The sequence below is a fragment of the Camarhynchus parvulus genome, chromosome 4A (genome assembly GCF_901933205.1).
Source record: "Camarhynchus parvulus chromosome 4A, STF_HiC, whole genome shotgun sequence".
Taxonomy (NCBI): domain Eukaryota; kingdom Metazoa; phylum Chordata; class Aves; order Passeriformes; family Thraupidae; genus Camarhynchus; species Camarhynchus parvulus.
Genome location: NC_044600.1, coordinates 4,633,590 through 4,657,392, shown reverse-complemented (window position 1 = coordinate 4,657,392; position 23,803 = coordinate 4,633,590).

Genomic DNA, 23,803 nt, shown 5'->3' with positions numbered 1-23,803 from the left:
GATCAGCTCTGATGTTCCACTTGTGGCAGGGGACAGTGTGGGTGGGCATGGCTTTGTCCTCACCCTCACTCACACTTGTCACAGCTCGGTGTCACCCACAGGCTGCACAAGGGACAGGGATCAACTCACCACCAACAACACCTGGCAGCAGAATAACAAATAATGAGTGGTTTCAGCTGGTATTTTTCAGCTGAAGGAGTGAAAAGAGAGAGCTGACCACTGACTTGTTGTGTCAACATGTCATGGCAGCAGTGTCTGTCCAGGAAAGAGCCCTGCAGGTGACAAACAGCTTTCTTGGTAAGCACCAGCTGGGAATCTCTTCCACAATGCTCACGGTTTAGGTTTCTTTACATCCATCCTTATGTGCTGGCAGTTTAAGCCCTCAGGGTTTTGCTGTAGTTTTTTTCTCCTCAGGTTCAAGCAACCAGATTAAACACATGTAAACTCATTTAAAATTCCCATTCAGGTTAGTACATATTGCATTGTATACATGTATGTACAATGTATAAGATAAACGTGTGTGCACTGGAGACAAAAGCCACTTGCAAAATCAGCGTGGAGTTCAATGGTCTCTTGCACACAAAAAAAGAAATTTCCTGAAACAACACATCTGAAATACCCTTACAGATGTTTCTCTGCATTACCAAAAAAAACCCGTCCCCTGAGCTAAAATGAAAATTGATTTTGAAAAAAAAAAAGCTGAAGGATATGAGTGGATCATCGTAATTGGATCAACATGCTCCAAAAGCTTCAGGCTACTTCAACTTCATTTCTTAGCTGACAGCTTTCTTTTGGAATTCTTCAAACCAAACACAAATGGTTTGATTGCAATATGTGAAACATTTGACCATCATATCCTTGACAGTCAATCTGCTGCAGGGGAGATTTGATAACTGTTGTCAAATTCATAACAGCCAGTCTAATCCAGAGAACCAACAAAAAAACACAGGAGCTGCTTCCACAAAACCAGAGATGATATTAATGTAAAATGACACCATTTACAGGGAAAATATAGGAAAAGGCTGTATTGGGTCTTTTCCAAATAATGCTGCAACCACATCAAGTGATCTTACTGGTTCTTAACTGGGAAATACAAATTAGAGCTGTTTAAAATCCACTTGGTTTTCTGTTCAAGTGTCACGTGAGAAATGAAAGCAGCAAGATCAAGTCCCTCAAACTGAGCCTGCCTTAATTTATGGACAGCATCATCTGGGGAGATCAGAGCTCAAATGTTCCTCCCCAGAAAAAGAGGTGTTGCAGGGTAGATGTTGGGGCAATTGGCAAATTTCCACATCTTCCAGTATTAAATGGATGAAAAAGAAATGGGAAAACCACCATGAAAAGAAAAAAAAAAGGTAATAGAATAAAATCTAATGGTACCTTCTCTGTTTATTTCTATGCCAAGCAAAAGTGAAAACTGCAGCACTAATTGGCAGAAAAGAACTGAAGGATATCATGGATGAACTAATTACTGGGTGTCAATATTGTACTAAACATCAAGTCGGAGGAGTTTTAATAAGTACATGCTCTCTAAAGTTGAAGCTGCAAGATCTTTATCAAAATTTTATGGAGGATTTAATTCACAGTCCTGGATTTTAGGAGAAAATATCCTTGATTCTCACTGTAGCTATGCAGGGTTAGGGAGGATGACGAGTCAGGAGCTCATCTTCAGCAAGTAAAGATTAATTTTAACAGCAAACCCCTTTTTCCTGACAGATCTCAAGCTCTCAGTCTCCATCAGAGCCAGTTTTAGGGAGGTGATAACTGTCAAACAAATCCCTCTCTGCAGGGAGGTTTCCAACACTTGACTTTCCCAGCACCACCAAGATGTGGGATTGATCCCATTCTCCAGGGCAGTGATTGAGCTTCCAAGCCCTGCCCTTGCACTTTGTTCCTTTTCTCTTTTCCATACCCACAATAAACACATCTACCCCAGAGTTTTCCTCTGTACAATTATCCCTTGGCAGTGGTTTGGGTTTTTTTTTCCCCATTCTTTTATCTGTTTCTGTCTTGGAAAACTCAGGAAGCAAAAGGGATAAAGTTTAACAACCGTTCACAGTTCAGTGTCCTGCAAAATTAGAGAAACATCTGGAAGTTGTTTTTGCTTTGGGATGACTTTTAACTGACTAAATGATCTCATCTGCAGAGCTGGGCAGGCTGGTGGAGGATGGAGAGCAAGAGTTGCTCCCTCCTACCTGAAATGCACCACAAATCACATTCCAAGAGCTTTTCTAGCTCCCTAAATCCTCTGGATTCTTGTCTACCATTTAGGAGCAGCCTTCATTAAACAGCTATAAAAGTAAATTAAGAGAAAGCAATAACATCTGATTAGAGCCAAGAAAAAAAAATCAATTGCTCAGCATGAGCAACTAAGTAATAGCAAAATATTCCAGACACTTCCAAAAGAGGAATTTTAGCATAAAAACTTTGCTCATGGGAAAAGAGCTGTTATGTGAGCTGGAATTTGAACAACTGGGATTAATAAATCTGCATTCTTTAATTCCTTCTCTAGCTCTAACAGCCAAGAATTTTCATTTCTAGTAGGAAAGTGCTGTGGTGCAACATTACCCAGTTTGTTTCTCCTCACCCCATTTTTGGGATGCCATCTGTGAGGAAAGGATGTTTTTCCTGTTGGAGTTGCACAGGTGTTGGGCAGACCCAGCAGGACAAACCTGCAGAGGATCTGGCATCACAGCTGGACTCTTACAGAGGGAAATTTGGAAATGACAAAGGTAAATACAACTAAATTGTGACATTCTTTGGGAATTTCAGCCAAGAATATCACCCAGGATAAAGGATGGTAAGGAAAAAGTGCTATAAAAACTGGTTTTGTTGAGAAAGTTGCCTATAAGTATTTTAGAAATTAGCTTTTATATACTATTTATGTATATAAATATATATATAAAATATTTACATTTTTTTATTCGAGTAGCATTTAAAAGCAGGAAAATTTGGACTGGAATATTAAGCATTTGGGGATGCGTTTGTGACATTACTATTTTTGATGTGATAATACAGATAATAATTTTATTTAGGGAGTAAAAATATTTGTGGGAGGAGCCAATTCTTTTCTTATACCACTGAGCCAGAAGGAGATCCAAGCCTAGTATTTTCATAATCCATCTTCATCTGCTCTCCTGGATATATTTTCCCTCTTTTCTAATACTCCTGTTAGCAAGACAACCTTCCCTCTCTGTCGGATTCCCTCACTCTTTGCTCAAGTTAGCCTGGAATCAAAACAGCACTTACAGCTCCTCTGCACGTGTTGGAAATCCATTTGATGGCCATTGCAGGAGACACGTTTTCAGGTGGAATAACTTGGAAATTCTGCCTGGATGCATAGAGACAACAGAATTGCTCTGCTGCACCAGTTATTCTTCCCAGATGGCGCTGGAAGGGACGCTGGGTGTTTCTGCTGGGGAGGAAAGGAACTTTCCCCCTAAGCAAATGTGATGGCTGTGTGAAAAGCCCCAGCTTGGGCCATGTGCAGCACACATTGTCCCAGCACCTGGAAGCTGTTAGTGCTCAGGAGCACGGTGAGGATGGAGACCCCAGGGAGCAGCTGTGGCACGGCTGGGATTGCCCACAGAACCTGGATCAGTTTCCTGATAAACAGAGAGCACCAAAGGCTACCTGGAGGAAACCTCAAATTCAGGAGAGCAAATGAAAAGCAGAGGTTGTTTTCCCCCCCAAAACTTCCTGAGGGAAAGTGCTGAAGCTGGGCGAGCTCGGCCTTTGGAACAGCAGAAATGGTGCGTTTGGGTGGGTTCAGCCTTTGCAGGCTTGGGCTGGAGATGAAGCAGCTCATTTGCATTTCAAAGCTGGCCTATATTCTGCTGATTGAGAGTAAATAATGCTCCATAAATATGTATTCCCTGCTCCGAGGTAACAGCACATCACAGCAAGGGAGCTTTGCTGTGGTGGCTTCAACTGCCCGGGGTGGTTTTCCCCTGGTTTGTTGGGAGACATCCCAGTGTCCAGCCAGGTGTGAGAGCACCTGCCTGGAGCAGCCAGATGTGTCAGGTGGCAGCAGGGATGGCTGCTGGACACCAACATCTGCATGCAGGAAGAACCTAGAACTATCAAGGTTGGAAAGATCTCCAAAGTCATCAAATCCAGCCTCCAATGAATCCCACCACAGCCACTAAACCTCACCAGGAAGTTGTGCCACATGAGGTGTCCACTCATTTTTGAGCACCTCCAGGGGTGGGGACTCCATTACTGCCCTGGGTAGCCCCTTCCAATGCCTGATCATTCTTTCAGTGAAGAAACCTTTCCTCATGTCCAACCTGAACCTCCTGTGGCCATTTTTCCTTGTCCTTTGTTGTCCCTTTGTCCCCTGGGAGCAGAGCTTGATGCCCACATGGCTGCATCCTCCTGTCAGGAGTTGTGAAGAGTGAGAAAGTTCCCCCTGAGCCTCCTTTCCTCCAGAGCAAACACTTCCAGCTCCCTCAGCTGCTCCTAATGCTCCAAACCCTTTGCCAGCTCCATTCTCTTCTCTGGACACAAGATTCCCAGTTCCTCAAAGCCCAGCTTAGGACTGTTCTCTCAGCAATGGCATAGATGGATGATTATTTATCCAGAACAATTTATCACTTGAATTCTGATGAAAATTAATGAATTTGATGATAAACTTTGTTATGAAATTAATGATGCTAAATTCCGGATATTAAATATAGACCTCAAGAATCCATTATTAAAAAGTTGTGAGATCTCTTTTATTTTTGGGGCTAACAAAGACACACAGTTATCTATATTTGTCCCAGCTTCAGTTAGTTCTCCTCCTACCCAAAATATAAAATTGATTTGTTGTGTTGGGAAATAAACAACAAAAAATGATGCTTATCTTAGTTCAGTGATATGGCCATGATAAAAATTAATTGGCCACCAAAAATTAGTATTCAAAGCAAGGAACACAGAATGAAAAAGAGAAGACTGCTAAAACAGCCACGAAAAATGTAGATTTGGAAATGTTGTTCTAGAAATGCAACTCAAGTTCTCCAAGTTATCAGTGAGGTTATGGAGATGGATGGGAGCTCAGGAATCACAAAGGTTGGGCAGGGATTTAACAAAAGGACTTCAGATATGAACAGAACATGGTGGGTTTTTTGCTTAACCTGTTTTATTTCTGATGTCAGAAAGGGCTTTGGGTCATTAGGATGTTTCAGAACAAGGCACAGACTCCTCCTCCCTTCTGTTCCCAGCCCTCAGAAGGAATTTGGTCCCTGCAGTTCCCCTGCTTAGTGTATATATTTAAATATATAAATATATTTATGAAATATCCAGAAGAAAAAGTCAGAAAAACCGTCATGATAAAATGAGGGAAATGAAGGCAAATAAAATAGTTCCTCTGAAATATTAATACAGAATATTTTTGTACCCGTGTAGACATTTTTTCCCCAAAACTAAACCAATATTTAAATCTTATATAAAATATCCACAGTTTTGGATTTTATGAACTGAAAAAACAGACATTATTTGAGGGGTAAAAAAAAAAGGGAAATATCCAGAGACTGGTGTAGACTTTTACCAATCCTGCAGCCCTTGAGGGAAATTATTACAATAGACATCAAAGATTTTTCCCTCCAATTACACTTAAAGTGTGTTACAATGTGTTCTGTAAACATGGGGAGAACATCCTGTGTCCTTAAATAGCAAATAGACTTTTGAAGTCAAGAAAAATTAAGATCTCCAGAGAAAGCTGTGGTGGCTCCAGAGGAGTCCCTGCCTTGCAGAAGGACTCAGGGACATTCCACGTGGGACTACCACAAGAATAGCTCAGCTTTGGAAGAGGGAAGGGACTGACTAAAAACCATCTCAGTGGAAAACGATGGACAATTGCGTATTAGCCTGAAGTAGGTTTTGTAATCCAGCATCACTTGTTGTGGAATGTGAACAAAAACAAAGGCACAGAAAATAAGGACAGGATAATCCCAGCTGAGTCTCTTGAAAGGGCAAGAAAAAGAAATGCTGGATGTTGGGGAAAAAAAAAATCTCTGAAATGTTCAGGCGCACGAATAATTGCAATTAAAGCCAGAAAAGGCATCAATCACACTGCATCTCTGAGACCCAGCTCCAGTGGGACAGACTGGTGTGGACTCAGCAGCCACCAAGGAAATTATTTCCCTATCCACAGATGTTGTGGGGTTTTATTCTTAAAAATCAGAGGAAGCCAGAAGCAACAGATTTCAGAGGAAAACCCCCTATAAATCAAGAACCATCCCTTCTGTAAATTTCTATCTCTTAAAAAAATCTGATAAATTGATTATTCTTCCTTTTGCCTGTGGCTCACTCACCCACGCTGCACTCACCTCATCCATCCCACTGCCAGGAGCATTCCCACAGGGAGACACCAGGGCTTCACTTCAGGGGAGGAAGGATCTTATCCACGAGGAAAGATGCACAGAAGGGTGTTAAAGCCATGGCAAGCAGCAGAAGAGCTGCCTGTGTCAGCTGGGAAGGCTGGAGGAGCTGGAAGCTGCTCCCAAATGGGAATAGTTGAAAGAGCTGATGCATCTGAGTAGATTTGCCTGTAGGAGCAGCCATGAATAAATTGGGGTGAATTCAGAGGTTTGCCAATGTCTGTGAGCCTGACAGGGTGACTGTGGCCAATAGTTACCACCAGCCCAGGGCCCTCGGGTGAATTTCAGTCTTTGCAATAAATTCAGTGCTGGATTTTAAATGAATTTTTAAAATTTGAAGTAAGAATATCTAAATCCAGCATTGTTGCCCTCCAAGAGCAGCTCAGCAACCACAGTTATATTTATTAACCTTCTCCAATTACTGATTTTGCAAGCTTGTGACAATGTTGTTGAGGTTATAATTACTCTCATAGGGTATTAACAGAAGATTATCCAAAATTTGGTCTCCTTCTTAAATATATACACTAAAATTTAATATAACAGATCATGAATTAATATGTATTACTAATACAAAGCAAACAAGTTAATCCTTCCACCTTGAACCTGACTTCCATCCACATATCCACACTGAAAAATAAATATTTTTTTCATTTAAATCTTGTCATTTAAACCTTTTAACCCTCTTGCTGATCCACAAATCACACAGCAAAGCACAGCTGAGAGTTGCAATGACCCAGCGTGAGGGACAGCAGATTCTTGATCCAAGAACACCTCAAAATCCTACACACATATATGTAGATGTGCACGCACAAAAAAAAGAAAATTGAAGGAACAAAAGAGGAAAGAAGAAAAATTATGGATTGGAGCAAAGCCACCACTGCTGGGACCCACTGGAATTCACTGCCTCTGCCTTGTTCCACACCTCCATGTCCCTGCTCTCCTCCTGCCACACAGTTGTGAATAAAAATTTTCACTGAGAGATAATTTTCAAATGCTGAGAAGAGTCATGAGGAAAATGGGATTCAGAAATCTGCAAACGTGGAGCATGCAGAGTTTTTTACTTATTTCTGTTTCCTCCACCACTTTCCTCTCCATACAAGAAATTTAATTGGGTGAGAAGATTCATGATTGCAAAGATGCAGACGCACACAATATATATTATAGTTTTGCAGATGTGATTCTTTGGCACTTATTTTACTAAGAATTTCCAAATCCACTTTAACCCAAATTAAGAATTCCCCAATCCAGATTAGTGCTGAAAAGCTAAAGTAACCCCGAGCTGTAATTTGAGAGGTAATTTGCCAAAGTGAAGGCCCCACTGCACTGAGAGAGCAAAGTAAAGGGCTTCCCTGTAAATGAGAAAGGATTAGGCCCACGGAAAAGTATTGCTATAGCAACAAAATAATTCCTGGGAATATGGAAAACAAAGCCAGAGCCCCGGAGATGGGAGGGAAGAGGCTTTAATCACATCCTGCTCCCCTTGGCCCACAACACACGGAAAGAAACGAGCGCCTGGTTGGTTTGTGGGGTTGGTTCCGAGTTCATTTTATCAACACCAATGGGCAGCTCTCAGCCTCTGACAGAACATCCTGGCTGAAGGGGAGATGGGTGACAGAACATCCTGGCTGAAGGGGAGATGGGTGACAGAACATGCTGGCTGAAGGGAGGACGAGCAGCCACAGAATCCCCGCTCCGATGGGAACCGCGGCTGGGCCAGGCTCATGTGGACACCTCACAACCAGCCCTGCTCATTCCCTGGGCAGGATTGTGACTGTGGTGTGCCCAACCCTCCGTCCCACCCAGCAGAACCTCCCATCCTGGCAGGCAGCTCTTTCCCAGTATGTTTTGCTAATTGGGAGTTCCAACAGGGGTCTGCAGTCCCAGCTCTTCCCGCTCCACAATTGTGCAGGAAAAGCTTTCTGCACCTTCCACTGGAAGATGGCTTTAAAAGTTAGCAAAATTTATTATCAGCACCATTTATCCTTTCAGGCTGTAAAAAGCTGCCAGTGAAACCCCCCCAAAAGGCTTAATGCATTACCAAAGCACTAATTTTATTCTTCATTATTCCCCCAAACCCACATTCGGAGCTGGAGCTCCTGCTCTGCAGAGAGCTCCTGGTTAATGTATTTCTGTGTGTAGATCCTTGACAGAGACCATTTTTCTTGCCCCTCAGGTGGCTCGTAGAGCGAGATTTATGTCCATTATGCATAAATTCCTTGCAATATTGCTCCAGCATAATCAGCAGAAAATCTGAGCCAGCACCCACAGCAGCCACAAAACACTGCCAGGGACAGCTGAACTCGGGCCACTTTCCTCAGGTCCCAGGGACTCTGTTCCCATTGAAATCAGAGGCTGATTTTTGTCCCTGATGGGTCTAAGGGACCACAAGGGTCCCCTTGCCCTGCTGACACCCAGCTCTGTCCTTGGGTGGCCTCAATGCAAATGTCACCATTGGATGGGACAGCCCAGCTTAGATACCAAACCTTTCATTAGATCTGACCCTGAATTTCTGTACCTAAATATAAGAATTTAAAACCATTTAAAATCACTTTGCATCCCTAAAGCAATATCAACATCCTTCTCTCTGGCCTATATTTATTATCCTTTTGCACATTCCCAAATCTGACCATGTGAATATCCTCAAGCCCCAAATCACCCAAATCCTTCAGCTTCATTTTGAGTAGGAAGGGACCTTAAAGATCATCTAGCTCCCACCCCTAATTAGGGTTAATTAAGCAACCAGCTACTAATTATATATGTGTATCTGACATATCTTGGTTTCATCATTGGTTTCATCCTGCAAGAGGCAAAGGCTCATCAGTGTTACACAAACTGCAGCCAAGCCTTTGGTACCTGAGCTGGGGGTTCAGCAGCTATTCCTGATTTACACTGCAGTGCAGCAAAGAAGAATTTTATTCAAATTGGTCTGGGCTCTTTGAGAAGTTTTTTAGATTTTTCTCAGCAACACTGCCGCGAAATCTTTATAGAGATCCTTGGCTTTGCTGAGTGAAAAGCCATAATTTCAAAGGGATGAGTTAGTTTTGGGCAATGGGAAATCATCACAATGTAAATAATTGCTGGGGTAAAGAGGATTGTTTGTTACCCTCGGGGGGAGGCTGCAGCAGCCCACGAAGGAGCTGCTGGGAGGGATGAGATGAACTGCATCTAACTTGGGCCAGCTAAAAATTGGGCACTGACGTCCCATGCGATGATGTAGTGCCTCTAATGAACACCTCCCCCAGAACATGACTCATCCCAGCTCTCAGCTGACTGTGAGGAAGCCTCAGCCTAAATTTTGGATGGTTGAAATCGGTGAAATGAATCTCTGTGTCCCCAAAGTAAAACGAGATCTTTGAGAGCTGTACTTGAGTTCTCACACAGAGCCAGCCAAGTCATCCAAATTACACGGGCTGCCTTTCAATTCCTGCAATTCCCACTTGTGCCTCTTGGAAGACTGTCCTTTATAGTTTGATTGAATTTATTGATTTATATTTATTTATTAGACTTCTTTTCTTCCCAGACTCCCAGATCAATATCAGGTCAACAGTGGCACAGAATGATTATCATGGCTGCCTGGCCACTAAACAGGGGGAAATTCCCACTGCTCTTGTTACTGGAAAAACAGAAAACACAAACTACCCTGAAAGTCCACAAAGGCATCAAATTAAACTGCAAACTCAAAATTCATCTCCATGAGTTACGTTTAAATGCCGCATTATGGCCATTAAACACTTCTGGTTTCCCATTTCAGCAAACATTGAAATAAAAGCCTGGTGTTCCACCTGATTTTCTTCTTTGCTGTCAGCTCTGGGGGCAATGCCTGTGTCCCCATCCCTGCCCTTGCTCTACAGCTGCATCAGAGACCCAGCAGCACCTCTGGAAGAGCATCTCTGCCCAGCTGGCAGCAGCAGCCACCTCCAAAACGCCTGAGGATGCTGCAGAGGAGGGGGACGGGCACCCATGAAGGAGCCGTGTCACCCTGCCAGGCTGGGGACAAAGACCACCTTCATCCACCTTCATCCTTCATCCACTCAGCAAAACCACACAGACTTCGAGCTCAGCCTCCTCCTCGCCCAGAGTAAATTTCTTCCAGAAAATGTTATTAAAATATAACTTTTAAGCCTCATTTTCCACGGGCACACGGGGTCTGTGTCACGTCCGAGCCCCTCGGAGCTGGAACACCTTGATTCAGGGCACGGGAATCCTCCTGTGGCTGGGGAAGGGGGGTTCATCCTCCTCGCGAGCCCCTAGAGGGAGACATGACCCCGATTTTGGGAGGAGGCTCCGCCGGCATCCAGGAGAGACCGGCCGGGAGAGCCATGGGATGGGAAAGGGATGGGGAGAAGGGATGGGGAAAAGGGATGGGGAAGAAGATGGGAAAAGGGGATGGAGAAGAAGATGGGAAAAGGGGATGGGGGGAAAAGGGGATGGATGGGGAGAAGGGGATGCATGGGGGAAAAGGGGATGGAAAGGGGATACTTTGGGTCTCAGCTCTGGCTCCTCTCCCCATGGGGGCTGCGGGGTGCTGGGAGAGAGAAACCACCTGGGGAAGCACTGCCTGACCCAGGGATGCAGGAGCAGCTCTGGATGCTGGAGCAGCCCCAGGGAGGCAGGAGCAGACCCTGGGATGCTGGAGGGGATGGAGGCTGCCAAGAGCAGCTCCCAGCCGAGCTGGGGACGTGGCAGCTCCAACTTGTCCCTCTGGGAGAAGCGTGGCTGTGGCAGCCAGCCCTCCATGTGCCTCTGTCAGCTCAGAGCATGATGGGTCTCTTTATCTCCTTGTTCATGGCCACGGTCGTACCCCAACTCCAATAAAGAAAAATGTTTTTTTCAAACGCCACAAGAGGAGCAGGACTAGATTATCAGCACATTTGCATGGACAATAAAATATCACCAATTTGCCAAGATAAACTATGTGGAAGATCAGTCTGAACTGCCGATTTCTTAAAATGTTTCTCATTTCTTGGTTATGGCTATTTTTTGCAAATTTCCCTTTTAGAAATCACATTTCTTTCAAATCAGCTCATTGCCCTAGGGTTGTTGACCTTTATTTCGCCCATCTGGAAAACAAATGAAGCAGGAAGGATAACAATATGAGATCCTAATCAGAAGTGCTGTTTGTTTTTTTGGAAGCTTGATTTCAAACTTATATATTTCCCCCTAAAGGCACTGCCAGCAATACACTGGATAACCCTGCTGCAAGGAAAACCAGCAGCTTGGCCAAAAGTCTTTGTGGGCATCTTATCAGTGGTGAAATGAAGACCAAAAAAAGCCAAATTATCAGCAAAAATGAACACAGATGTAGCTGCGACAGCAGAGCTCAAGGGCCAGGTGAGGAGCATTGATGTTATATCCAAAGATTTGGCAGCTCAGATTTGACCAAAAATGTTTAACCTGAGGTTAACTGGAGTGACAGGCAATGATAAAACAAATTATTACTGCTAATTTTGGTAAAAAAAAATTATACATTATAAAAAATAAGTATGCATAGGGAGGGGTTCATTGAGGTAGCTAAGCCAGAGAGAAAAGGAAAAGCAGCTGAACACCAAGACAAACCAGTTTTGGGTTTTCTCACCAAACAGTGCCAGCTCCCAGGATAAGGATGCAGATGAACACAACAATTTGTTAGATTGGAAGAGGAATTTGTTAATTTGGAGGATCCAATTCCCATAGTTCTAACTGGAAAATTTCTGAGTTCACTCATGCTGGAAATAAACCTGATTTGGGGGAATGATAGGAAGGCTTTAAATTTTTTATTATTAGAAATCTGTGGGCAGCAAAATCAATAGTTTTTAGGCAGCTCTGTTAAAAAGGGAATAATACATTTCAGTGCTCATTAAATGCAATTCTTTTCTCAACAATCTCATTGTTTTTCTCACCACTACCTGTCACCCAGGTATTGAATTAGCCTTAAAATCAGCCAGGTGTTGGACTCCTTGGCCCCTGAGGGTCTCAGCTCAGGATATTCTCTGATTCTGAGATTCTAAAACTCTGCAAGGCTTTGTAGAAAAACATCCCAAAAACCCAGCTGCTCTTTAAGGTGCCTTCCAACCCAAACCAACGTGTGATTCTGTAATTCCACGGGAACCTCTTGCTGCAGAGCCATGAGAGACCTGTGGCTGAGCAAGTGCTGCCTGACCACGGATGGAGAAAAGTGGGATGTTTAAAAATAATAATATTGAACCAAGGAGAAGAATTTGGGAAGAGTAGCAGCAGCTGCCAGCTGGGACAGAGCCAGTTTGGTGGCACTGATGGAGACCCTGCCCTGAGTCCAACCCCTCCAGGAGCAGAGTCCTTCCATGTGCAGCTCCAGCTTTCAGAGGACCTTCGTGGATGATAAATTGTACAAAAGGTGGCTGTGACCCCCAAATTCCAGGGGATCACCAGCGTCCCCTCTACACCCCACCAGCAACGAGCACAAGGGCTGTTGGAGCAGAGTCTCCTCTGAAGGACAGGCTCCTTGTATCCCATAATAGCAGATTCCATTTAAAAATAGCAAATGATAGTCAGAGGAATAATAAAAACTAGAAAATCATCCAAAACCCCAGCAATACATCAAAGCCAGTTTAATAGCCCTTAATACTGTCACTGACACAGCTCCTGTGCTTGCAGGGCTGGATGATGGAATGGGCAGAGGTTTCTGGGTTTGGAGCCATTTCACCCTAAAACTTCGTTGCTTCCTGCATGTAAATTACAGATAATGGTTCTGCTGACAAGGGGTTGCACTTAGCTGACTCTGCTGCGAGGTAAAATTGGAAGAAAATACCTGGTTAAAGAACTTCTCTCATTCTTTCCCCTTGGAAAAAAGAAAAAACGAAAAAACAAAAAAACCAAAAACCCAACAAACTAACCAAAATGCAAAGAGTTAATTGCAGAGGGCTTCTTCTATCTCCTGGCTGGCTACTGAGCCAGAGCCATAACTGAGAGCTTTGGGATGCTCAGAGAGAAAACATGATTTGATGTAGTAGGGGCAATCCCATGCTTATCAAATCATCTTGCTTGCCTGTAAAGCTAAGCTCCAATTGATGGTGTTTTATGAAGCCCCAGATCGAGCTAAGGCTATAAAAATTGGGACTTAATATTCAGGAATAAAAATGCAGAGAGCATCACTGAAGTGATTTTTTAAATTTTTTTTAAAGTACTTGCATCCTCCTCACGTTAAACATAACCAGGAGTGTGACAATAATGGGATGCTGCCCACCAGAGAGAACAGGACAAACAGCCCAGGTCTGTGATTCCTCAGCCACAGGAACTTGCTGCTCTGCATGGATTAAGGCAGAATGTTGGCTCATCCACCAGAACAATGGCTAATAAACCATCGTGCATCTTACAGCCCTTAGCAAGCTTATTCTTATTTTTAAACTTTTTCCCCTCTGAGAAAGCTTAGAAAAGTCTCTCAAACATCTGCCCACCAGATAAGTTTTTTCTTCTAGTGACCAAATGCCCAGAAAGAAGCTGAACATTTGTGTGCAGCTGTTTGGAGAGCAGCCCTTTCATTTACTCACCTGAGGAAAAGGATGAGATTCCCTTTTTATGTGCATGAAAAAGGAAAATAAGAGAGATGGGAAATTTCTAATCCATCCCTGTGCTCTCCAGAGCCACCACTGCATCTGACACACTTTGCCACTGCTTTCCCTCACTGATCTGATCACGGTCATTAGGGGGAACACCCATCTACTTAAATTACATTTTAAGGCTTATGATACCTGTTTAATGTTAGATCTCTGTTGAGCAAACCTCTAAACATTCACCTAATTTCCTAAGGTGTTCCTATGATTTTACAGCTGCCTAAATTATTGCTGTGCACAGATAAAGTTATTTACACATTTATATTAAGTGCACAACTGATTTAATCTCCTAAATCCAGGTTGAAAATCCTCCAGAAAAAAAAAGATAAATTAACCAAGACAGCAATTATACAAGAATTGGTTAAAGCATCACTTGATTTTTACTTGGAGATTTTGGGATCTAATTAAGCAGCAGGACTGATGTGTTCAGCTCTGTCCTGCTGGCTTCCCAAAGGGATCCAAACCCTCCCTCGTTTGAACGGTCCAGCCTTGATGATGAAAGGATGTGCTAATGACGGGCGTGGGCACCACCAGGCTGCAGGAACCGAGCGAATTCGAGCACTGCAACACCTGAAGTCACTTTTCCTGTGATTTAAGGATAGGAAAATGAGCAGTCTTTTCAAATGTCTTAAGGATATGCATGGATAGGCTCTTTAGGAGCAGCCTGTGCCAGGAAGAAGTCGCTCCCCCAGCTGCTCATTAAAAGCTGCTTGCTGCAGGTTTTGAACAGATCTGTTGGCAAAGCAGTTCAAATGAGCACTTTAATTCTCTCCAGGCAGGAAAAAAAAATACGAAAAAAAAATCAGCTGGGGTAGCTGGGACCAGTAATACAAACAGTTTAAACCAACCTGGCTGAGAGGAATTAGGAGCCTGAGCACACAGCCCTGGACCAGCAGGCTGGCAGAGGGGGGATGCCATCAGCTCATCCCACTGGATTTTCCCTCAGCTGGCACACAAACCGTGTTCCCATTCCTGCCCCACGTGAATCAACTGTTTGTGTACTTAAATAAAAATAATTGCTGCAACAAAGGTCAAAAACCAGTCATTGCATTATTTTAAATATTTTTTCGTCGTTAATATGGATTTCTAAATTTCTTTTTTCTGAACTTTTTTTTACTGCAATCTCTGCATTGCACCTGACTCAGAGGACACAGCACAGGGCTTCAGGAGACAGGATCCTTTAGATGCAGCGTCTCTGCCCATGACTATTTATGTGATCCCAGCAAAACTGAACAGATTCCTTGAAGCATCATTATGAATCTGCAGCCAAATTCCCAGGCAGCACTGCAGGGTACAAAACCTGCCTGGCATTGCCATTCCCTGGATGAATCCCTGGCTCTGCTCACAACTTCCTTTGCATCAGGTTGGAATTCCACCTGTGGATGCAGGATCTGGCCATGGCAAGAGGGGTTTGAGGCCCAAGGTGATTTCTGACCACAGACGGCACTAAGCAGATACCAAAGGTGCATTATAGGTAATATTTTAGTTTCCTACAGTTTAAAATTCACAATACAGCTGTGCATTCAGTTTTTAAAATCCAGGATTTTCTTCACACTCTCTCCATGCACCAGGAGGGGAAAAGAATTCTAATCCATGCAGAGGCAGAAAAACAACTCACTAAAACACCATCTAAAACAGGAGGTTTGAACTCCTTGAAACTCTATTATATGCTTGAGTAGCTCCTGGAACAATAGAAAGCTGTGCATGATGATGCAGGCAGGCAGAAATACTGCAGGCAGATGTTGTCCTGACTGCCACTCCTGGAGTCTCATTCCTGCCCTGGACACCACTGTCCCTACAATTGTTCCTTTGAGGAGGCCACACCAGGAGAAGATGGCAATGGTGCATCTCTAAGCCAGGTACTGAAGTTTCTTTATGGTATCTATATGATCTCCATTGATCTCAGTTCTCTTTTAAAAAATAATAAATATGTGGCTGTCAAGTTTTCAGGGAAAAGGTTTAAAATTAGGACCTTTAAGGATGTGTCAAAAAAGACAAGTAATTGGTTTGTGTTTTAATCAAGGGACACCTGACTGATCATTTCCAAGCTCTTGGTGATGGGGAATTGTTAAAAGTGTAGTGTTGGAAAGGCCAATGGGCAAAGGGAAATCCATCAGTAATAATGTCCCTAAATTCCCAAAGAAATTTACATGGATGTTGTTGGAGAGGTCACAACTCTGTCATAATTCAGTTTATATTTAGTTCACACATTTGCACCTGCAAGCCACACAAACCCCTGCCTGACCTCACCCCCTGGACATGGCAAAGCACACAAACTCAGTAAGGAATCAGACTTTCCAACTCCCTCTGCTCTCCTGTCACCCCATAAAGAGGTGATTTTTGGCCACACCAGCAGTGTCACCCTCAGAGTGACAATGTGGGTGCATTGCCTTGCCTGGGCGCTTTCATCCTATGGAAAAAGCCCTATGGAAGCCCTGAGCATGGCACAGCGCCTGGGACACCTTGTTGTGGTTGCACCTTCCAAGAGAAGAAGCAGGACCTGCAGAGAGCAAGGCTGAGCACACACCGTGCACAGGCTCTTCCCTGGAAGCTCAGCTTGTTCTGCCCTTGGGTAGAAAACCCTGAGCAGGGAGGAGGCCCTGCTGTGGCTTTGGTTTTATTCTCCTGTTTTATTTCAGCAAAGGGATGAAGTGCTGGCTTAGAGATGCCAGGGCTCAGCAGCACGGGGTTCACAAGCAGCCCTGGTTCCCCAAACGCCGCCGGCAGCCGCTCACTCAGCCAGGCAAGCACCACCTCCAGTCAGGTAGTCCATCACGTGAGAAACCCAAAGAGTTTATAGAAATGATTGTCAAAGACCCCATCATTTTGCAGTTAGGATAATTAATAAGGTGTGCACAAAATCCAGGAGTGTTTTACCACACGTTTGCAGCTGAATTGCATTATTGTTGTTATAATAAAAGAGAGCCACATGGTAACGGAGCACCAGGGACCCAGCCTGATGCAACTGTTAAGCATCAATAGGAAAATCAGAGGGGAAACATCAAGTTTTCCTTTAAAATCAGTTTGGTTTTCAAGAGCTGTGACTTCTATTTAGTAGATTTTGTGAAAGAGCTTCTGTTTATAAAAATTATTGGGTAGCGTTGGCTGTCAGAAAACATAAACAGGCAATTAGAGCAATAAGAAGAATGATGGAATGAACTCCTCTGGCAGCCTCCTATTTGGAGCCAAGCAAGGCCTCAATTCCACAAAAAATCAGGCATGTGCTTAAGTCCACAAGATCATCCAAGGAGCCTATGGGGGCTACTCGCACATTAAAGTGTGTGTGAGGGGCTTGTAAAAGCTCAGAGATACCTTGGGGAAACTGGATTGCAGGGACAGTCAGTGATTCTGCTGGGATGTGGCACTACCCAGAACTCATTTCAAAAAGTCTCCTGGAAGTGTTAAACATTCTGCACACAGTTTGGATTACCTTTAACGGATATAACCTGTCGGGTGACCATGGAAGGTCTGTTTAATTCTCTGCCTCTCTATTCCACACCCAGATTCTACACTGTGTTTTCCTGTTGAGTCTCAGTGGTGGAAATAGCTGGACCTGCCATGAAATAATAAGGACTTTTGGCCTTTGTAGTGACAATGAACTTATGGACTGTGGAATTGTGTGAAGAACAGAACAGCCCTGACAAGAGAAATGTGATTAAGTGCACAACACCGCTTAATTATCCTTGTTTATTGCACTCTATAAAAATCCATTGAACCCAATTTCCTGCATGAAAACCTGACCATTGGTGTGCCTGAAACTGCTCTCAGTAGCTTTGCCCCAGACCTGCACATCATCTCCTGCACAAGTTCCATCCTTAAAGTTATTCTGATGGATCCAAAGGAAGCAAAAAACTGCTAAAATGAACTTCTGTGGTGCTTTAACATGTTTTTGAAATAATCTTGGGTATGACTGGGCAGGACCAACACATGTGGCAGTCTGGATGCCTTCCCCAAGATTGTTTCCAAGGGAAGCTTTTCCTGAGCTCATTCTCAGACACAGGAATTGTTGTAGGGATACTGAACAGGGGGAGCTGAATCAGATTTCTGGGGGGATAATTCTGAAACAGCTATTCCTGAAAAGTTCTTACAATGGGGAAAAGTTCTGGAGGAAACAGCTATTGAAAAATTGAGCAAAAAAAAAAGCTGGGCAAACCTGATCAACAGAGCAATAAAAGCTCTCAAGAAGGATGTCCTTTCTTCCTCCCTCTCCAAAAAATGCACGAAGCCAGACCAGAAACAATTATATAATACAATTCCCCCAGAGCCAGGTCAGTTCCCTACTGGCACCGTGTGTCATGGGCGAAGGGCAGCACTGAGACCTGACAGTAACAGCCACTCTTTGCTTCAGTGACTTCTTAGGAACTTGAACACTGAGGAACCACCTTCTCCTGAGACAGCTGGACTTCCTAAAGAGGTCAATCTATGGGGAAGATCCTCCTAAAGGGTCTGCATGACATCTGCCAGCCAGGAGGCAGAAGTGGGCTGACTCCTACCGCCCTGCTCCTTCCCACCCCTCTGTGTTTTGTTCATACCCAAACTTGACCTAAACTGGTTCACCCCCATCCTAACCGAAGCCTTTCTGTTAAACCCAGCAGTGCTTGCACCCTGCACTCAGGAAAGGTGCAAGTCAGGCAGTGAGGCACCACACAAACCCTGCTCATCCCTCAGCTCCCTTCCCAGCACAGGGAGCACGGCCAGTGTCAGCTGAAACAGGCAATTAGTGCCCCTCTAGCACGAGCAGCTCAAACTGTAACATCATGCCAGCCGTGATTAAGAGTGATACAGCACATCATCATTGTCAACACTATTCAACCAATGTAAACCTTAGTTAGAAATGTACTTGTCAGAGAAAAATGCGCCTTTGATTTCTATTACACTTTCCCCAGTAATTGCTGTCATCAGTGGCAGGTTATTATTACAGTTGAATAGAGTTTCAGTAATTACTTTTGCACAGATTCTAACAGCTTTTAGATTGAATGATATTCTGACAGTTTGAATACTCTTGACAACAATTACCTTTTTCCTGGTTAACACTGATTCAGGAAAATTAAAAATTAAATCTGTTCAGAGGAAACACTTATGTATGGCACTAGTAAGTGGGCTGATACAAAAATGTGTAAATTACAGAATGACTTAGAATAAAAAGTTCTTTTGCTCTTCCTCTTATGCTTTTTAAAAAATCAGCACTTAGGGTACATGCAGTTCATGCTGGTTAGATTACCAGTAAATGATGTGAAATGATTTAAAGCACTTCTAAATCCACTTCCTACTGATCAGCTTGAAATGAAGAAAACACTATTATGGAGGAAGCCTTGTTGATCCCACCCTAATTTTTGTCTTTGGTAACAGTCAGATAATGGCTTTTGGCTTTCAGACCATTATTGTTAATCTCACATCATCAGATTATTTAAAAAAAACAACAAACAAGCAAACTGCCTTACAGTGGTAGCCTAGAAAAAAAAAAAGCCCAGCATGTTTGTTATTCCTGAAAAATTTATCTAATATTGCAGGGGTCATAACTCAAATGGCTTGATTAAAAAGAAGTCGCCAGCACAGAGCTCTCCAATTTAATTTTGACAGGATAACTGGCCTTGTGGATAAGGGAGACAGAGTTGATGTGATACATCTTCTTATTAGTAAGCTTTCTGATACTGTTCCACATGACATTCTTATAATAAAACTAAGAAAATATGGTCTAGAACTAGATAAAATTACCATAAAGTGGAGGGAACAATTGGCTGAAAAACTGCTTTCAAGGAGTAGCTATCAATGGTTCACTGTCAAAGCAGGAAGAAGTTTCAGGTGAGATTCCTCAGGGATCTATCCTTGCTCCAGCTCTGTTCAATATTTTCATAATGACTCAGTTAAAGGGAAAAGAGATTACATTTATAAAATTTGCAATGTTGAGGAGCTGGGATGGTGAGAACCCTTGGGAGGTCTGGATCAAAATCTGAAAAGATATTAACAGTTTGGAGTGATGGCCTGAAATTAAGATGAAATTCAATAAAGGCAAGTGTAAAATGTTACACTTAGAGAGGAGAAATCAGATGCAAATGGGAAATTGCCAGTGAGGGAACTCCATTAAACATTCAAATTTATAGTGGCCTATGAGCTCCATATCAAACAAAGGAGTAAAACTGCTCCAGAAAAGGTAATTTCAGGGATTTGTTAACAGGGGCACTGTGGTAATTCTCCCACCATTGTCGAGCTGGGGTGTTGTGCGTGTCCTGAGCTCATGGTTCAAAAAAGGTGCAAAGAAGCCAGAAATAATTTAACAAAGTCCAGCTGGGAGCAGCAAAGATGGTGAGGGATGAAGTAAGACTCATGGAAATGCAGAATCATGGAATGGTTTGTGATGGAAGGGATGATAAAGCCCATGCCATCCCACCCCTGCCATGGCAGGGACACCTTCCACAGTCCCAGGTGGCTCCAAGCCCCATCCAGCCTGGCCTGGGACACATCCAGGGATCCAGGGGCAGCCACAGCCGCTCTGGGCACCCTGTGCCAGGGCCTCCACACCCTCACAGGGCAGAATTCCTTGCCAATATTCCACCTAAACCTCCCTTCCTTCAGCTTAAAGCCTTTCCCTCCCTACACTGCCCTTCCTGTGGAGTCTGTTGCAAAGCTGAGATTGAGCCTTTAGTTTTCGACATCACTTCCCACCTCTGCTCTACTTGTGTATTAAAATATCATCGTCCTTTTTTTCTCCTGCACATTAGAATTATAGATATAGTTTATTGTTATACTTTCCATAGAGCCTTCTCTTTTTATTAGCATTGTACAATCTGTACAAAAGCAAAATTTAGTCCTTTCAGAGAGCTGAAAGGAAGCAATCGTTTACATGACAAATCCAACATTATCATATGTAAACCTCATTTACTATGTAACGTCTTCCTGTTTCCAGTTCATTAATTGAATGAAACCTATTTTTACATTCTGGTAGGCAGCAGGATTCTCCAACTAACAGAAATAGTACTTTTAGGGAAAAAAAAATAAATGTAATACTAGAAAATATTTCTCTTACTGGCTGGTTGAAAGCTATATGGATTTCTGAAAAAAAAATATTTGCTATATATTTGTCAAAAATAAAAATAATGAAATTTACCCAAGCCAGGTTTGTGCAGCAAATTTGGATGGAGGCCTGCCTGGTAAAGTACCACTCTTTAACCTTCACTGTGCATTAAAATGACACTTGTGACACCCAACCACGCTCCTATAAATACAATCAGATAAGCACAACCAAATTATAGCCTAATTTGTGATACAGAGCACTTTGGAGATTCAAGAATGATGGTTGTAATGGAAAGATGCTGACAAATATTTTGTTGCATTTCCTCCCAAGAAAATCTGCAGCCCTGAAAGAGCAATGGCAATAAAGCTCCTCACAGGTTCCAGACCTTTTAAAATACCTATTTTTGGAGTTCTACTTAGGTTCAAGGGGAAGAAAAAGAGCAAACCAAAAAATACCCAACTGGAAGAGGACTTGCTAAAACCAACTATTGCTCAGTATTTGTATTGATGTGGCACAAAAACTAAGAAAACCCTGATGATGTTTCAGAAAATGGTGACATTTTCTATGGCACAAAATAAAGCAGCATCACCAGCACATCATGCTCAGGCAAACCAAAGAAACAGAAAAGGAATGAAATGATGAAATGTCTTTCCCTCAGCCTATTAGAGAAAGCCCTGGGCTGGATCCTGGGATTTTGGACACTCACAGGGTTTTGGGCTCTGGTAGCACAGCTCCATCTGCATAATGTGAACAAGCCAAACAAATCTGATATTAAAATGAGAAAAATTGGCAATTTAAAATTGCCTATTCCATTCCTTTTCTTTTTGACCTCAATCCAAAGCCTTTCTAAGCCAAAGAAAAGACAAGCTCACAATTAGTGACTATGACCAGCTAATGGGTCTGTTCTGAACAAGCTTTTAAATAAAACAATAAGCAAGCCTGGGAAAAAGCAACTTACTGGGCTATCTGAGGCCAATTTCTTTTAAGCACAGGTCACATTATTATAAAATAAATTCCTTTTAGCAATTGTTCCATCAAGATTATGTCAGTCCAAAGGGAATAGACCCAAAATCTCTTGTTGCCAAATAACTTCATCTTGGTGCATCTGTAACTCTATTTTCTCCAAAGAAAACTAGTTCATAATATGGGTGGATTTGTTGTTTTTCTGAACAAAGTTGTTCCCTGGCAACTTCAAAAGCAAATTACGTATAAAAAACCCACAAAACAAAAAATCCCCAATGTTCAATTACAAAGGTTGGTAAAAAATCCATGGAGCCATAACAACCAAACGACCTGGTAAGAAAATCAAAGTGCAGCTGACTGGAAGGAAAAAAAAGAGAAATAGACAACTCCAAAACGTTCCTGAAAAACCAGGTTGCCTAACACTGGAAACTGGCAGAGATGGCAACAATAAAGTAAAATATTCCCCAAAAAAGTAGCTCCTGATTCACCTCTCACTACCCCCTTGCCTCATCAGAATTCAAATCACAGCTACAGTTCCAGAAGTATTTTCTGTTCCATGCCTACCAAACAAAACACCAAGGTGATGAACAGGGATGATGGGAGCATCCTTAGCTCAGCCTTGCTGTCCTCCCAAACCCCAGGCAGGGACCAGAGCAGCCCAGTGACCCCACACTCACCTGGCTGTGCCCAGCAGAGCTCCTCATCCCTCTCCTCCAGCTCCCATCCACTGGCACTTCCCTCTCCCCTTCCCGCAGCTGACCAAACAAGGGCTCTCCCAGGTGTTTGCCACGAGATTGAATAAACAAGTTGCATTTGTTACCCTCTAACAGGCACTAGAAGTGAGCAGTGAGAATCCCAACAGCCACCAGGATTCCTGAGTGGTAAAATCACCCCTTTGCCCTTGGCAAGGTTGGAGGGAAGTGTGCTCATGGTTTTGTTTTGCCAACCAGCATGCCAGGAGTGTCTGATTAACAGTTTTCCATCCCTATTCAGGCATCTTTGTTAGGAGTAAGTCTTTGCTCTTTTAGATCCTGGTCCAAAGCCTTTCAAGGAAATTGAAAAGTCTCCCATTGATGAGAAGGGGGTGAGCCCTTGCTAATTGTTCCTTTCACATCAGAGTGAAAACAAATTCTTCAGCTTCCATTTGAAACCCATGAAGTTCAATCCCTTGAGATATTGGACCCTTATTTTGAGGAGGCTGGAGAGGAGAGGAGGGGAAGGGAAGGGAGGACAAAGCCCAGGGCTGAGGGCTGGGTGTACTGGGAGGCTCCAAGTACGGGCATTGCACAGCCCACGCTGTGACACATCACAGGCCTTGCATTCTGCTTCCCAGAAAGGCTCCAAATGTTTTAGAACTCACAAGTTCATAAAATGCTGCATTTAAAGTTCTCATTGCTCACCAGCAAACTTGAGATCAGAAAGCCACTCTGATGCTCCCCAGTTGCTGCTCACAGGGAATAATTTCTCCTCAGGAAGAAACTTTTAGTTTGCTCTTCTTCAAAGTGAGGTGTCATCTCTGGTTAAGGTAAAGATGTGGATGGAGAAAAGTGGGAGGTCTACAGAGCATGGGATGTTTGGTTTGGGCCATCTCAGTGCCAAAATGATACTGAGAAATCAAAGATGTCTATTCCAGACCAAGAAATGTGGCTGGTGAAGGGAAATGAAAATTCTGAGGGAAATCAAAAGTTAAGCACGCACGTGTTAGTGATAATGGAATTTTACCAACACCTTAGACACAAATCAACAAACCATAATTAATGTAATTATTTAGAAAGCTGAGTTTAACTGGTTACATAGGTGATGTCATCTCCCAGCACAGGAAAACTAGGAGAGCTCCATGATGGGATAACTAAAGGTTGCTTTTAAAACAACTCTTTGCTTCAAGAAGGAGGTGAACT